Source organism: Megalobrama amblycephala, linkage group LG7 (genome assembly GCF_018812025.1).
Source record: "Megalobrama amblycephala isolate DHTTF-2021 linkage group LG7, ASM1881202v1, whole genome shotgun sequence".
NCBI classification, from domain to species: Eukaryota; Metazoa; Chordata; class Actinopteri; order Cypriniformes; family Xenocyprididae; genus Megalobrama; species Megalobrama amblycephala.
In genome coordinates, this window is record NC_063050.1 from 23,159,487 (window position 1) to 23,176,333 (window position 16,847).

A 16,847-nucleotide genomic window follows, 5' to 3' on the forward strand; every position below is an offset into this window, starting at 1 on the left:
AAAAAAAAATGTGTTACTATTAATAGGCTATAGCCTATGATAAAATGATTTAGTTTATTATTTGTATATAACCTATGGAAGCTTTATTTATGATTTTATTTTATTTCTGTAGGCGAACTAAAATTTTACAGGAAGTTCATTTACGGGAATTTAACACATACACACACATGCATATATATATATATATATATATATATATATATATATATATATATATATATATATATATATATATATAAAAATGTGTGTGTGTTAATAATCATTCCTTAATTCCACCCTTATTTTTCATTCTTAATTAAAAATAAATATTATTATAGTCTTATTCATTTCTGATAATCCCAGGTTGTTGACACATTTAACTCGTGGCCATGAGAAATAGATGGGCGCATTAGTGATTAGTCATTAGTGAGTTGGACATAGTGGTGTATTAGAGGTAAAAAATGATATAAATACTGTTCGGTTTCTCGCACAAACCGATCGTTTCATGTCTTAGGACATCAATGTGTCGTCACGAGCCGCAGGGTTTAATTTGGATTTGTCTAAGCAAGCTTTATTTGCTCTTATAGAAGATGTCCCCATCCACTCGCATTATTTGACTGACAGACGGCAGCGGTTGCAGTTAAAAATCATCATTTGTGTTCGACTGAAGAAACAAAGTCACCTACATCTTGGATGCCCTGGGGGTAAGCAGATAAACATAAATTTTCATATTTGGGTGAACTATCCCTTTAAAGAACAGCATTTTTTTTTTTTAAATAGAAATCTTTTGTAACAATATACACAACCGTTCAAAATTGTGGGGTCAGTAATTTTTTTTTTTTTTGAAAGAAATTAATACTTTTATTCAGCAAGGATGTGTGAAATTGATAAAAAGTGATATTGTTAGAAAAGATTTCTATTTTGAATAAATTCTGTTCTTTTTAACTTTTTATTAATCAGTGAATCCTGAAAATAGTGAAAAAAAATATTCAGCACTAGCAGCACAACTGTTTTCAGTATCAAATCAGCATATTAGACTGATTTCTGAAGGATCATGTAACACTGAAATAAATAACACATAACAATTGCTGCGATTAAAAATATATTTATTTTACATATTTACTAAATTAGAATTAATTGAATGTGAAAAATAAATAACTTCAACAAAATGTTTATATTTGTTTTTATGATACATTTTATATAAATGTTATACATTTATATAAATTTCCCAAAATTTCCAATTAATTTCCATAAATGCCTATTAAGTTTCCAAATTGGAATATTTCCAAAATTCCCCAGCTTAAGTTCCCATGGAAAGTTTCCGGACATTTACTGGAAACTTTCTGTCCCATTCCAACCCTAACAAAGATAAGAAACAAACATGTTCTCTAACCAATATGACCATATAGGTCATTTGCCACTTCCCTGAAATAAGACCCATAGGAGCGTTTACTAAAGTTGCGCCCCTGTCGACAACTGGACACTTTCATTTTAATGCATTGTTCCCTTTTATCTGTGTTATATATCAAGTTTTGCGTAGCTCAATTGGCAGAGCATTGCAATAACAATATGCAATCATGCGATCGTGGGTTCGATCCCAGTGAACCCATGTGCTCATAAAGTGTATATGCACTATAAATCACTAAAGGTAGGTTTAGGGGTGGGGTGGGTGTAGTCATTAATAAAAAATGAGTTTTGCTAAATGGAAATAGGACAAAAAAGTCCTATAAAAAGTCGCATTTTGATTGGTAACGACAGTCGTACGTCATTTCATGACGACAGACGTAATACGACACTGTCATTATTTTTACGCCAGCTAGAGGGCGCATGACTTTAAAACGTAAATATAGGTCGTAATAAGGTGCTTGAAAAATGACCTATAGGGTCGTTTTTGTTTGGAGGACAGTCTCAAGACAAGACACAAAGCCAGTGAAAACAGACTATCCTGCATTAATGGGTTAGTTCACCCAAAATAATGTCATTTATTACTTACCCTCATGTCGTTCCACACCCGTAAGACCTTCATTAATCTTTAGAACACAAATTAAGATATTTTAGTTGAAATCCGATAGCTCCGTGAGTCCTCCATAGCCAGTAATGAGATTTCCTTTCTCAAGATCCATAAAGGTACTAAAAAATAATTTAATCAGTTCATGTGAGTACAGTGGTTCAATATTAATATTATAAAGTGACGAGAATACTTTTTGTGCGCCAAAAAATAAAACAAAATACAACTTTTCAACAATATAATGGGCGATTTCAAAACACTGCTTTGGAGCTTTACGAATTAAACTAACCCTTTAATTTATAGACAAACTGTTCTATAAAAGAACATGCATCCCAGGTAGGGTTGGGAACCAAGAACTGGTTCTTTTCCAAAACTGGTAGTGTTTTTTGAGAAGAACCGGAACCATGAAAGATTTCAGTTCCGAAAACGTTTCTGGTGTGATGGGTGGGTGAAGAGCGGGTAGCGTATCATTTAATAGAGACATCTCACATCATGAATATTATACCAATGAATATACTGAAAAACCCTCACACTACTCATATATGTCAGATATCAATGCAGATAGAGAGACATACACAAAGCTGCATGAATAATCTTTCGCATTCTCGATTTCATCACCCACATAATCCAATTCCTAAATGACAACGATTCGCCCATTAAACCAAATAAAATCACGACATTCAAATCTGTGTTCGCAATGCTGTTGATCTGAAGAAAGTTGTCGTGTAGAGAAAAACAGGTTCACAAACAATCTTTTAAAATGCTCAGTATCATTATTTCTTTGTGACAAATATTCAAGTTATAACAGAAGAATACTGTTTATTAAGAATTGTTTATTATACAGATAGAAATGCTGATGTTACCAATCACAATATAATAAATTACCTTCTGAAGATCAGTGGACTTCAAATAATGACTGTATCAATTGCATTTTCACGCCACTAGAGGCCTGTTTACACCTGGTCACTTCATGCGTTTTCACTGATCGGACCGCTGTCCGATCGTGAAAAGACCAGGGCCCGTATGTATAAAACTTCTCAGAAATGCTCGTAAGATCAGTCTCAAGTTTTGACTTAAGTGTCAAAAATTCTAAGTAAAGAGTAGGAGTTTTCTAAGAGTAGGAGACTTTTATAAAGAAGCTAAAAGCAACTTTTAGTAAAGTATAAGACTGATTCTTAAGTGCTGACTTAAGTGTTGTGAACTAACGACTACAATGATGTCAACTCAAAATGGCCGCCCTTAAATTCTGAATCAGCCAATAGCGAGTCTGGAAGGGTGAAGTCACAGAAGCACAATACCAATAATTCCATGTTATTATATAAACAAAAAAAAAAGAACATTGAAAAAGACACTGAAACGTTTTAATATTTTAATCTATTTTTTAAAATAGCTATGCATTGTGCAAAATGATCACAAATTAGTACTGATGGTGTGGAATCTTTTTCTATTGATATATATATGTCTCCTCATCTACAGTTAGAGCAATGATGTGTCATGAGTTCATCAATGGCTCCAACAACTCCAGGAAAACCCAAAGTCAACATAAAAGTGGATTTCCTTAGCCACATGGTTTGATTGTCAGTTGGAAAGTCAATGAACTGCTATAGAGTAGTGGCCAAATGAAAAATGACATCTTCAACCTTAATTCAAATATTTTTAAAAATGTGCTAAAAGATGTAAGCATATCGTGCAGCTGTGCTTGAAGTCAATTGTTTCATGTGTGATAATCAAATAATATTTCAAATTATTTCAGTTATTATTTTAATTATTTTTGGCCAGGCTGTTATACAAAGAAATTTTGAACACATGCAAAAACAAGAGAGAACCAATTAAATATTAAAAACTGATTATGTTGTAGTCAATGTCATATTTTAAAACATAAAAAAACATAAAACATAAAAACATAAAAATTAAAAATATTTTCCTCATATTTTGATGGTTTAAGCAAAATTGTTTGCGCACTCGTTTGTATTTCCTCTTGTGTACTGTATGTTAATTTTTTGTGCTTTCTTGTCGTTTGTTCATCATCGGCGCTTTATTTTTCATGAAGCATTTTGTTGCGCGTCAGCTGTGATAAACAGACACCACTCTCATTACCTGTGTAACAAGAGGCCAGACAGTGGCCAGAGGCCAGACCTTGCATGACAGCAGTGATCGGGCCGGGGTTCGAGACTCTGGGCAGGTGGTTAGTATTGGAGTGTGAGTTTTGGAGGTGCACAATGAAGAGAGGGGTGTGTTTGTTTGGGTTGATTTCAAATATCAACAGTGTTCAACAATGAATTTGAGAAATCACTTACAGCACCTTTAAATGTATTAAAATGCATGAAACTTATTAATTATTGTTTAAGTAATATTTATTACATTTATTGCATTTATTTAAAGTTATTACATTTCTTATTAGGTCAGTTACAAAAACAATTTAAATAATTTAAGAGCTAAGACCTAGTCTTGACACTTAGGAACCTTTATGAATCACACTTAAGACTAAGAATAGGAGTCTAAGAATAGGAGTAAAATTACGTCATTCTTAGAATTTTAACACACTTAAGACTGAAATTTTACTCTGAGCGGCTTTATATATACGGGCCCAGGTCTAAATTCCCTCCGAAATGCATTTGAAATGGATATAAATCAGCACAGCGTTTTTTTTTTTTTCAGTTGACACGCTTTGTTGCTATGATACGGAATATCCGCGGCACTGTTATTTATAACTGATTTGCAGGTAATTTGTTTCAGACTAAAAATGTCGACACAGTGTGGAATTACTTGCTATGTTCGGAGACCAGCAATATTAATTTCTCATCCATTTTGTTCCGTTCTCAGCAAGAATGTTGTGACAGTTGGCCGGTGTTACAATATATTCAGTTCCTGAAATATTCTGTTCCACTGGGTGGCGCTTACGCGAATATTCATGAGATCCTCCTTATGTGGGCGTGTCCTTGAGAGAATGTGCAAGCAAATGGAACTGAAAACATTAGTACACGCTCCTCAAATCGCGTCGGTTTAATGGATTATTTCGAAAAGGTAATAAAATATTCAATGTTAGTCAACAGTTCACATGTTCAAAGCAATACATAGTTTGTGTAATATGTCTATATTTTCTGAGCTATTTTGCCTGATTGAGTACAGGCATTCAGATAAACAGAAGGATACAGCAGAGCAAACATGAGCGAATAACCTTGTTTTACACTGATGTGTTTTCTGTTTAGCGTTTTTATTTGTGAGGCTTTAAAACGTTTTTGAATAGTTTGATTAGTTTGCTTCCTTCGTTGTCATTCTGTGACTACAGTACTGCATGTTGACAACTTGAAATAAACCTCTACAAATGTATCTGTGTCCTAATAAAAATAAGCTTTAGACTGGTGTGAATATTCTGTGTCATCCTTAATTTCTTGATTATTTTGATATTTTCAGTGTTTATCACCACAGTAGGCCTAAGACTTTAGTAGGCTACCATTATCAACACTAAACTACAAATATTTCCTGTTTTCTCATATTTTACTGGATATCATGACACATTTTCATTAAAGTCAAACAAGTAAATGCACACTTGATGTTTTTCAGTTTCAGCTATTTTTTTTTTCTAGCAAATTTCTTAAAAAAATATTTGTACAAACAAAAAGATTCAACAACTGAGACATAAACTGAACTAATTTCACAGACATTTGATGGACAGAGTATTTGAAAGTCTGAAGTGGCATCAGCTGTTTACAGAGCATCTCATCCTCAGCACCAGATTTGCAGCTCTTGCTGTAAGATGTTACTCCAGTCTTCCATCAAGGCAATTCACGTTCTAAACATGTCTGGTTGGACTTATGGCTACATGTGGTTTGGCACTGGAAGGACAATCAGCTGTCTTTCTGTCTCCCTTTAGCACTATCTCAGGCATCTTACATTACGGACATTGCAGTTTATTGCTCTGTTCTCATCTGCAGTCCTCTTGTCTCCTGCAGCAGGACTAAGGCACATTCATGTTCAGAGACCCTGGTCATCTTTATTCTGGTGTTTTTCAACTCCAAGTCAGTAAAAAGGTCTCTTTAGTGTTCTAAGTTATTGTAACTGATGACCTATACTATAGGTGCATGTGCAATAATTGAAAAAAACATGACAAACATTGTTAAAACCCTTTCTAAAGATCTGTAAAGCTTATTTGGAATGCACAAAATTATCTTTAAAATATTATCCTGAAAATTGAATTTTCTTTTTTGGTGTTTTTTTTTTTTTTTTTAAACAACAAATCATATAAATACTAATTGCATTAAATGTTATAACAAGTACAGAGGTAATTGCTCTATGAATGTAACTCAAATTGAAAAGACATTCAAAACAATATGTGAAAAGAAGAAATGCTAAATGTGAGGTTCTGAGGTAAATATTAAAACAGGGCCTTGGCACTCGGAAACAACCTTCATTATGTCTGGATCACACACTGCCAGAGCTATCCAAGACTTCAGCTCTCACATGCAGTCTGAAACAGACAGTGACTTTACAAGATGATGAGAAAAATGTGGAAACATCACAAAAGTAAAACACAACCATATTATGACATGGTGATAATAACAAGTATAGCGTCATCTTGTAAAGTAGCTGTTTATTTTTTATGTGCATTTGTGCTGTATTACCTCACAGAAATAAATGATATTATTATTATCAGAATTATTTTATTTGACTGCTTTTTAAATTGTTTTAAATCAGGTAGACCAACATAAGGTTGTTTGAGTATGTGTTATGTTTCACACATTTCAGGGTTTTGTGCTGCAATATCCTGCCTTGTCAAACTTAAAATGAAACTAAACTATAATTTAAAAATAAAATGAAACTAAACTATAATTTCCTATCATAATTATATTTTTTTAAACAAAAATAACATTCTTTAAGTAGCTGCTGGCATGAAGACTGTCATCAAAACAAAGTTCCAAAGGTATATTCAAAGGAATATTTTATTACCTTTTCGAATTAATCTATTAAACAGTTGCAATTTGAGGAGCATGTACTAATATTTTCAGTTCCATTTGCTTGCGTATTCTCTCAAGGACACGCCCACAAAAGGAGGATCTCATGTTTATTTGCGTAAGCACCACCTCAGTGGAACAGAATATTTCAGAAACCGAATATATTGTAACACCGGTGTTGTATTTGTCCCGCCCCTCCTCCACTCTGATTGGACAGCTGGCTAAAAAGTGACAGTGATGAGCGCAGCGTTTTACTCAAAGTTGAACATTCTTCAAGTCAAGGCGACCAGTAAAAAACGGCGAGCTCTCAGCGCTTGAGCGTGAAAAAGACGCTCAGCGCCTCGTTACGCTCCTGGTGTTTAAAAAACGCGGCGTTCCCATTGAAAACAATTGAAAATGTACGCTAGCAGCTGGAAAAAACGCTTTGGTGGACACACGGCCTTACAGTAAAAGCACTTGCGCAAGTCGTGAGCGTCGATTTAAACCATCGAAATGCATCCGATGCTACACTGAAAAAAGTGCACAAGGCATGTCATTACTCCAAAGAAGTTATACTTGATCTAACTCAAAACATGTAAAAAGTTTGGTTGATTTAAATTAAAAGTAAGTCTTGTTAGTGTAAAGTAAATTTCTGTAAATTAAATTAAAAATATTTTAGTGTAAAGTAAATTTCTGTAAATTAAATAAAAAATATTGCTTCCCATTGTCACGTGACTTCTAACGTCATCCATGGTAGTGCGTGAGGACGTTCAGCTTTCCGCCATCTTGTTACACCGCATGGATGAACTCGGCGTGGTAAAACTGGAATCAAGAAAATTGGTAAGTAATTTTAAACATACGTTTGGGCGTATTATTAACATTATACATGTATGATTTCATAAAATATTACATTGTACTGTTTTACATACGGTTAGTATTACTAGTTTGACGGCTCTAACTCGGCTAGAAGGTTTACAATTTTCCCTCATCACAATGTTAAACTGAGTGGAAATAAAATAATAATAATAATACAAGTAAACTGCTTGAGGTTAGATGGATTGATATTGAAATGTAGTATAGAGACTGTTTCGTGTATGCTGGAGTGCAATACTGTATGGCGCCATGTATAAAGTACATGCACGCTACAGACACTTTGTATGGACTTAACGTTATTATGAAGCTTTATTATTATGATGATTTTTATTGGTTTATTATGAAGAAATAATAATAAGCCAGTTTGTTATTTCTCTTTTGTAGGATACATTTGCAAGGTATTCGCTCTGCCTACTTGTATGGTCTCTCATTTATGATTAATGTTAACACACAACGTTAGCTTTACATGAAGGCCCAAACACGTCTTTAGTGACGTGCCTAAACACTTATTTTAACGTATCGCGTCAACCAGCATACCCGGTAAAGAAGTCGTCTGTTTACTTTTATGTGAGACAGTTTGTTATTTCTCTTTTGTAGGATGGGGTACTGCTGAAAAACTATTAGGACATGTTTTTGAAAAATCCAGTCACATGAAAAACGTAAGTAATTTGCACCTTTTAATTATTGCTTTGAAGGGTCAATTTTGTTATTTATTTTTCATCTCTCCTAAGCTCTACCTCACCATTCTCGTTAGCAAGTAACTCAATGTGGAAATGCAAAGATTGTGGTGTCTCCAAAGCCAAGTGTTCTGAGCTTCTCAAGCATTTTAAGCTTGATCATAAGAATTTTGAAGCATCCTTATCCTTGTGTTTATTCAGACTGTCCTTGTTTAATTATAACTTGGAGTTCTCTGAAGAGCCATGTGTCAAGGAGGCATCCTCAGCATCCCCCTCAAAAAGATGCATTGACAACTTATAAATGCTTGCTTTGTGAATACAAACACACATCATCTTTTAAAGACTACTTCCATCACATTGGGCAGCACCTGAAAAATAATGAAACTGTTCCTTGTGTTTTTAGTGGGTGCTCATACAAAACCAATATTTATGGGTCATTTAGAACGCACAAAGCAAGAAAACACAAATCATTCTCTGAAGAGGACTTGAAGCCAGTCCCTAATTTTTCTGCAGAAGATGACACTGAATCAGACAAAGATGTCTCACTTGATGAACCTACATCATCTGGTGTAATAACAGAAAATACTGAAGACTTGTCCAAAGTTATAGAGCACAAATTAGCCTCAGTCCTATTAAAGTTAGAGCATGTTTTTCTTGTACCTGGTGTGGCCATTGATGACCGTTTGCAGGAGTTGCAGTATTTAATTAGTACAGTTTCAGTTCCAGTTGTTAATCAAACTATTCACCAGGTACTGCAGGAACATAATTTACAGGCTGATAAAGTTGTTGTAGGTGAGTTAGCCACCTTTCTTTGCCAGTCACATCCAATTCAAACACCAATCAGAGAGCAAGGTCCACTTTCCACTACATGGAAACAGAATGCATACTACAAAGCCTATTTTTCAGTAGTAAAGCCTGTAGAGTATGTGCTTGTTCAGAGTGATGAAAGGACATTTCAGTACATTTTTATTGGATATTAGCCAATTTACATGAAGGATGTCAGTCATCCCTGTCTGCTATAAATTTAGCTGCTTTAATTAAAAGCAGTGATGTTAAGCGTTTTGGGTATGACAAAGTGCTGGAACCATTGATTGATCACCTTGTCACATTGGAAAGACATGGATTTTTCATTGAAAAACTGGGCAAGACTGTGAAGGGCACAGTTCAATGTATTGTTGCTGACAATCTTGGTACTCACAGTATTGCCGGATTTCTCTGGAAAATATGTCTACAGATGTTGTACAGCAGAGAAAGAAGAATACCAGACTCAAGAAGTTGGATTTGAAACATTCTGCATCAGAACTGAAGAACTACATTCTGCTCATCTTCAGTTTATGAAAGATAATGACTTGCCTCACCATTTTGGTGTGAAAGGGGGGTGTGTGTTTTCAGAAAAATTATCACACTTCAATATTTGCACAGGATTCCCAGCTGATATTGTGCATGATCTCTTTGAAGGTATTGCCCCTTTTGAGATGGCTTTGTCCTTGACAGTCTTTTCATCTAAAAAGTATTTCTCTTGGAACACCTGAATAAAGCAATCCAGAACAAATAATCCACATACTGTTCCTCTCACATTTTCTGCAAGAAGAACAGTAGAGGGTAATGCCCATGAAAATTGGAGCCTGTTGAGGTTTTTTCCTTTTTTGATTGGAGACCGAGTGCCTGCCAATGAACCTGCGTGGCAACTTCTAAATGATTTAAAGATATTGTAGATCTTGTTGTCGCTCCTCCACACACCAAAGCTTCTACAGCATATCTGGCCTTCAAGATATCTGAGCATAGAATCAGATTCCAAGAAGATTTTCCCCGAGACTAAACTTTTGTTTCAACACCACTACTTGGAGCATTATCCTTAGCTAATTGAGAAAGTTGGCCCTCTGGTTGCTCTGTGGACAATGCGATTCGAGGCCAAGCATAGCTTCTTTAAAAGAGTTGTGCGTCACACCAACTGCTTCAAGAATGTGCTCCTGTCATTGTCACAAAGACATCAGTTTCATATGGCATATCATCTGTATCAGTGCAGCTCTTACACCAAGATTGGAAGTATCACATGTTTCTAATCTTCCCATTGATGTTCTGAATGAAGAAAGATCAAATTAGAGCACCATGACCTTACAGACCCATATCCATTTGTTCAGTACACAATTGGGGGGAGACGCATGGTGGCTCTGAAGAGATATATACATGTTTGAGGTTAGAATTGTTTATAAATTCTAAAAAAAAAAGGTGCACAAGATGTAGTGAACATGTAAATGTCTAGCAATTATCTATTACTTGTAATGTATATAATCTTATTTATTTTCTTTTTTCCAGAATCTGTTGGCATGTCGGGAAGAAGATCTGCCAAGCTTTTGGTGATTGTGAGTCAAGATAATTTAACTATTCCCGAATCAGTGGATGAGCTCATTGAAAAAGTGAGGGAATCTTTTGAATTAAATGGTAGATTCAGACAACAGTATCAGGACAAAGATTTTGGGGATGTATTTGTAAATTTGACAAACATGGGACTTCAGAGTCTTGGCACTCTAAAGATTATCCCATTGCCAGACGAAGACTCATTAACTGCTCAAACAAATGATGGGACCCAGTCTAATGATGATGCTCTGTCCTCCGTTAGCTCTGGCGACACTGATACAATCATCCTCTCACCCCCTGGCTCAGAAACAGTTTCTACAAGAAATCAACAGTGGCCAAAATAATTTAATATTTTTTAAAATATTTTAGAATTTAACTCCAATTATAGAGGAAATGCTCTTTTTAAGGCTAACGGAACAAGCTGACTGTCACTCCAAAGATGAAGTCTGATATTCTGGAGGAGGTTTGTGATGAGATATACAAGTATAAATCTTATCCCAGCAGTGCAAACTTCTGTGAAGTTTCAGAGGCACTTATCAAAAAACAACCTTGCTTAGCAGAAAAAGGATCCTTCAATGGGTGCTATGGGTGGACACAGAGACTTAAAATGAAGATGCCCTGAGTTTTTGGTAAATTCTCTGAAAACTGAAGCTTCAGACCATGCTTTTTCCAGCAAAAAATGTTAAACGACCTAAACGTGGTGAGGCCAATCATATCCCATCCCTACCTGCTGGAGAGACATCAGCAAACCTTGAAATTGAGTGCCTGGTACTTTTAAAGGAAGTGAAGAAAAGAAACAATGCATTGACAATCAGAGAAAAAATGACAAAGATGTTTGCCTTACACAGACAAGAGATTGTGGAACACCACAAGAAACACAAGAAAAATGTTAAAATGTAAGTGACTTATACTGAATTGTCCATAGTTTTTACCATGGGATTTTAGTATTTAGTGTTTTTGAAAATGTCTTAGATGCCCTAATTATACCTTTTGTTGTTGTTAGAATCAAAAATTGAATTTACCTCAGCATAGTTGAATAACAAGAGTTCAGTACATGGAAAAGACATACATTGAGTCTCAAACTCCATTGCTTCCTCTTTCTTATGTAAAACTCATTTGTTTAAAAGATCTCCGGAAAACAAGCAAATCTCAACATAACACCGACTGTGACATAACAGTTGGGATCATTAATATGTACGCCCCCAATATTTGCATAATGCCAGCTCATGTTCAACTCATTAGACAAGGGCAGGACATCTGGATGTGCACAGCAGAATCATCAGACTAGGTAAGCAAGCAAGAACAATAGCGAAAAATGGCAGATGGAGCAATAATAACTGACATGATCCATGATATCATGATATTTTTAGTAATATTTGTAAATTGTCTTTATAAATGTTTCGTTAGCATGTTGCTAATGTAAATGTGGTTAAAGTTACCATCGTTTCTTACTGTATTCACGGAGACAAGAGCCATAGTTATTTTCATTATTAAACACTTGCAGTCTGTATAATTCATAAACACAACTTCATTCTTTATAAATCTCTCCAACAGTGTGTATATATGTTTTAACCATAAATGCTCATCTTAACAAAGGCTCTGTGGTCTTGACAAAGCTCTTCTTAAGCCTTGAGGGTGCGTAAAACGTGGGGAAATTGTGATTTGGTAGTGATGTATTGCTTTAAAGTAGTTCAAGTAATTGTGTTATCATTTACATGTCAGCCTGTGTGACTTTCTTCCACAGAACACAAAAGAATATATTTTGAAGAATGTTGTTAGAGCCCCCTGTGCTGTTCTATTATGAACATTGTTCAAAATTCTGCAAAGGACAGTAATTCATACAGATTTGAAATGACAAGAGGGCATGTAAATGATGACAGAATTTTGAATGTGATCTATTCCTTTAAAAGGGGTTGGTTCATCATTAATATGTATGACCCCAATATTTGCATATGCCAGCCCATGTTCAAGGCATTAGACAAGGGCAGCCAGTATTAACGTCTGGATCTGTGCACAGCTGAATCATCAGACTAGGTAAGCAAGCAAGGACAACAGCGAAAAATGGCAGATGGAGCAATAATAACTGACATGATCCATGATAGCATGATATTTTCAGTGATATTTGTAAATTGTCTATCTAAATGTTTCGTTAGCATGTTGCTAATGTACTGTTAAATGTTGTTAAAGTTACCATCGTTTATTACTGTATTCACGGAGACAAGAGCCGTTGCTATTTTCATTATTAAACACTTGCACATCTGTATAATTCATAAACACAACTTCATTCTTTATAAATCTCTCCAACAGTGTGTAATGTTAGCTTTAGCCACGGAGCACCATCAAACTCATTCAGAATCAAATGTAAACATCCAAACAAATACTATACTTACATGATCTGATGCATGCATGATGAACACTTTGTAAAGATCCATTTGAGGGTTATATTAGCTGTGTGAACTTTGTTTTATGCGATGTATATAGAGTCGAGAGCTTGTGGGCGGAGAGCGTGAGCAATTAAAGGGGCAGCAGCCTGAATCGGTGCATTTATAATGATGCCCCAAAATAGGCAGTTAAAAAAAAAATTATAAAAAAAAATCTATGGGGTATTTTGAGCTGAAACTTCACACACATTCAGGGGACACCTTAGACTTATATTACATCTTGTAAAAAAAACGTTCTAGGGCACCTTTAATGCTTTGTGTGTATATGTATTTTTACAACTAGTTTTCAAAGTAAAATCTTTTTTTTTTTTTTTTTTTTTTCTTGAAGTCTACTTTGTTTGTCTTTCTTATAGATTAGTCTATAAGAAATTAGTCTATTAGTCTTAAGATTGTGGTCTTAACAAAGCTCTTCTTAAGCCTTGAGGGTGCGTAAAACGTGGGGAAATTGTGATTTGGTAGTGATGTATCGCTTTAAAGTAGTTCAAGTAATTGTGTTATCATTTACACGTCAGCCTGTGTGACTTTCTTCCACAGAACACAAAAGAATATATTTTGAAGAATGTTGTTAGAGCCCCCTGTGCTGTTCTATTATGAACATTGTTCAAAATTCTGCAGAGGACAGTAATTCATACAGGTTTGAAATGACAAGAGGGCATGTAAATGATGACAGAATTTTGAATGTGATCTATTCCTTTAAAAGGGGTTGGTTCACCCAAAAATGCATTTTGAACACTTGAGTAGATTGATAAATGCCTCTGATTGGCCATTGTGGTACTGCACTCAACACATATGTCTGTGATTGTCTACAATGGTCAACACATGGGAGCGTTTGATTGTACAAGTGTTTAAGTGTTTCAAAGCATTTTCAAAGCCAAAGAGAGTGTAAAAGTATGTCTTCACCCAAAAATGAAATTTTTGTCATCATTTACTCTACTCTTGTAATAAAAAGTACAAATTTTATTTTTATGCTGAACACAAATGACAGTATTTTAATGAAAGTTAGCAACAGACGTTTGGGCTCTATATTGACCTCCACAGTAGAAAAGCTAACTAAATTTTGTAATACATTTTTCTTCCACAGTCCCTCAGTTACTCTCTGTTCTTGTATGTTTTTAGGCTGACCAGAGGGAGGAAGCAGTGAGAGAATTTGAAAAGACCACCATGGCATTTTTTTGTGATCCGTGAAAGTGATGCTCTTAGTTGTGCACTGGACATTTCCATTGTCATGGATGGTGTGGAAGTAGTAAATGAGTTGCCCTCTGTTGCATGTGCCTGTTCCATAATGTTTGGACTCATTTATGCACTGAACTTGAAATATCCTGAAGGACTCAAATATACATTTGAGGCCTTTCAAAAAATATTCATGGACATAGAGAGTAAGCAGATGAGCCGAAGGGTGCAGAACTTCTCTTTAAAGTTGCAGGAGTAAATTTGTTTCCTTTGACCCAGCTACAGTGTTCTGCTGATGGTAAATTTCTTTGAAGATGTTGGACTGTATAAAGCCTTTCATACAAAGTCAACTGTACTATTGTTTACTAAACTTGATTTGTTTTATCTTGGTTAAGTTGTGTTTTATCTAGGGTAAGTTAAATAGTTTTTAAGTTCTTACGTTGTTTACTCATCCTTAAGCTATTCAAGTATTTAACTTTAATTAAATTTGGTACAGAGACATTTTATGACAATTATGAGATAAGTTTTATTTTTGGGTAAATTATTCCATGAAGGTGAAAAGACATTTTATTTTTTCTTTCTACCATTGGCTAATTTGGTGTTTTATTAAAAGTGTTTAGTTTTACACCGCCCATTTTAAAGCAGTTTTTTGGGCCAAACTTGTTTTAACTTCAGAAGAATTCTAAATGTTTGATTGTTTTGTCAGTTCTAAGTGACTGTTCATGGAAAGATTACAGAATTCCTAAGGTTTTGATTGTGTAAGTCTGTTCCGATTGACTGTTCATGGAAAGATTGCATGTTTCTCTTCGAAACCATAACTGATTCTTTTGGTGATTTTACATTGTATCCAGTGTTTCTATGTATATGGATACTAAAAACTGTTACAGTATGTGTTTTTATAACAATACTATACATGTTGTAGAAATGTTTTATGACAAATTGTCAGGTTAATAACTTTTACATTGTTAGGCAGTGTGAATGTGTATGAGGATACTGTACACATTGTAAAAAATATAATATGACAAAATAAATTGTCAAAAGTTTGATGCTTGAAGTCATTCATCATAGACAGATGATAAAATTACACATTCTGAAAGTAAATACATTTCTTTATATTACATTAATTTTTTAAATTGTATTTGGTTGGTTATTTGGTTAGATGTAAAGTAAAAGAATTAAGTTAATACAAAGAGAAAACATTAAGACAAAGTATAATTTGAGATTTCATTAAAAACTTTAAACGTAAAACTTAACTTTATTTGATTCAAAAATACTTCTTGCTTTGGCTAAGTAATGCAGTTAATTATTTTCAAAGTAAAAATTTAAAGTTGATAAAAAGTAAAGTAATTAGATGTAACAAGTTGACACAAAATTTTAACTTTGATCCAATGAAACACTTTTTTTCAATAAACGTTACCGGTGCTCAAACGGCATCTTGAGCAAATGTGGCTCAGCTGTGTGTGAGCAGAAGCACTGCAGGTGTCTGGAAAGAAATATAATGGTGTACAAATGTATTCAGGGTTTGCATTTGTTCAGTACAGTGTTGTTCAGTGCAAGATTTTGATGCTATTTAAGCTAAAATAAAGTAAGGGAAAATATTTGCACTAAATGTTAAAAACTAATCCTGTATGTAACAATAAGAGAGACAGTGCTGTTTACATTTAGTATGGCAAATAAAATATTTATAGTATAGGTATAAAAATATTTTAGTAGGCCTAATGAAATTTGAAGTAAATGAGAAATAATGCAAAGGAAAGTAAATTTTCTTAAATTTTGCGCTTTCTTGCTCTTGAATGTTAAAATGGCCCTCAAATGTGGTGTCAATCACTGAAACGGCCCCCAGCCAATTTGAGTTTAAGACCCCTGGACTGAATGATCTTACCAGGGCTGTGGCCACACTCTCTCCTATTGCAGTCTTTGATTTTGAAATTAGCCAATGGTCAATAAAACGCAGCTCATATTTGTTGCTTTCGGAGACCTGAACTCCATGAAATCTGCATATAGCGCAAGAATTGAAGATCGGATTTATAGCCTATCTGTTTTGTGGAGACACAATTGTGGCCAAGTGTAAATGCAATCATTTTTATAAATCAGATATCTGATCAGAGAAAATGCATGAAGTGACCAGGTGTAAACAGGCCCTGAGAGAACTGGAATCGCGGACAAGAATGAGAGAGAGCGCTTCTGGTCTGTGTCATTCAGCACAATTCCGCCTATCCCGCCTTCACTAATCGATAACGAATTGTGATTGAAAGCAGCAGTTCGCAATGTGTGTGTTGTCATTATTAATTTTGAAGTATTTCCACACCTCTGAGGCTGACATTGTTCCTGCTGCTGCCATCAGTATCTCTGTGCACAGAAAATTCTGTCAGTTACATCACTTGAGGTATCGGTCTTTGGTATCGGGGAT

General features: G+C 34.7%; 1 long non-coding RNA gene across 1 annotated transcript; it reads left to right on the top strand.

The window, feature by feature from the left end:
- The first annotated feature begins 7,570 nt into the window (after nucleotides 1-7,570).
- LOC125272067 lies at nucleotides 7,571-15,422 on the top strand. The gene is made up of 4 exons (XR_007185759.1): nucleotides 7,571-7,758; nucleotides 8,389-8,450; nucleotides 10,785-10,831; nucleotides 14,384-15,422. It is a non-coding gene; the product is annotated as an uncharacterized LOC125272067 (long non-coding RNA).
- The last annotated feature ends 1,425 nt before the right edge of the window (nucleotides 15,423-16,847 follow it).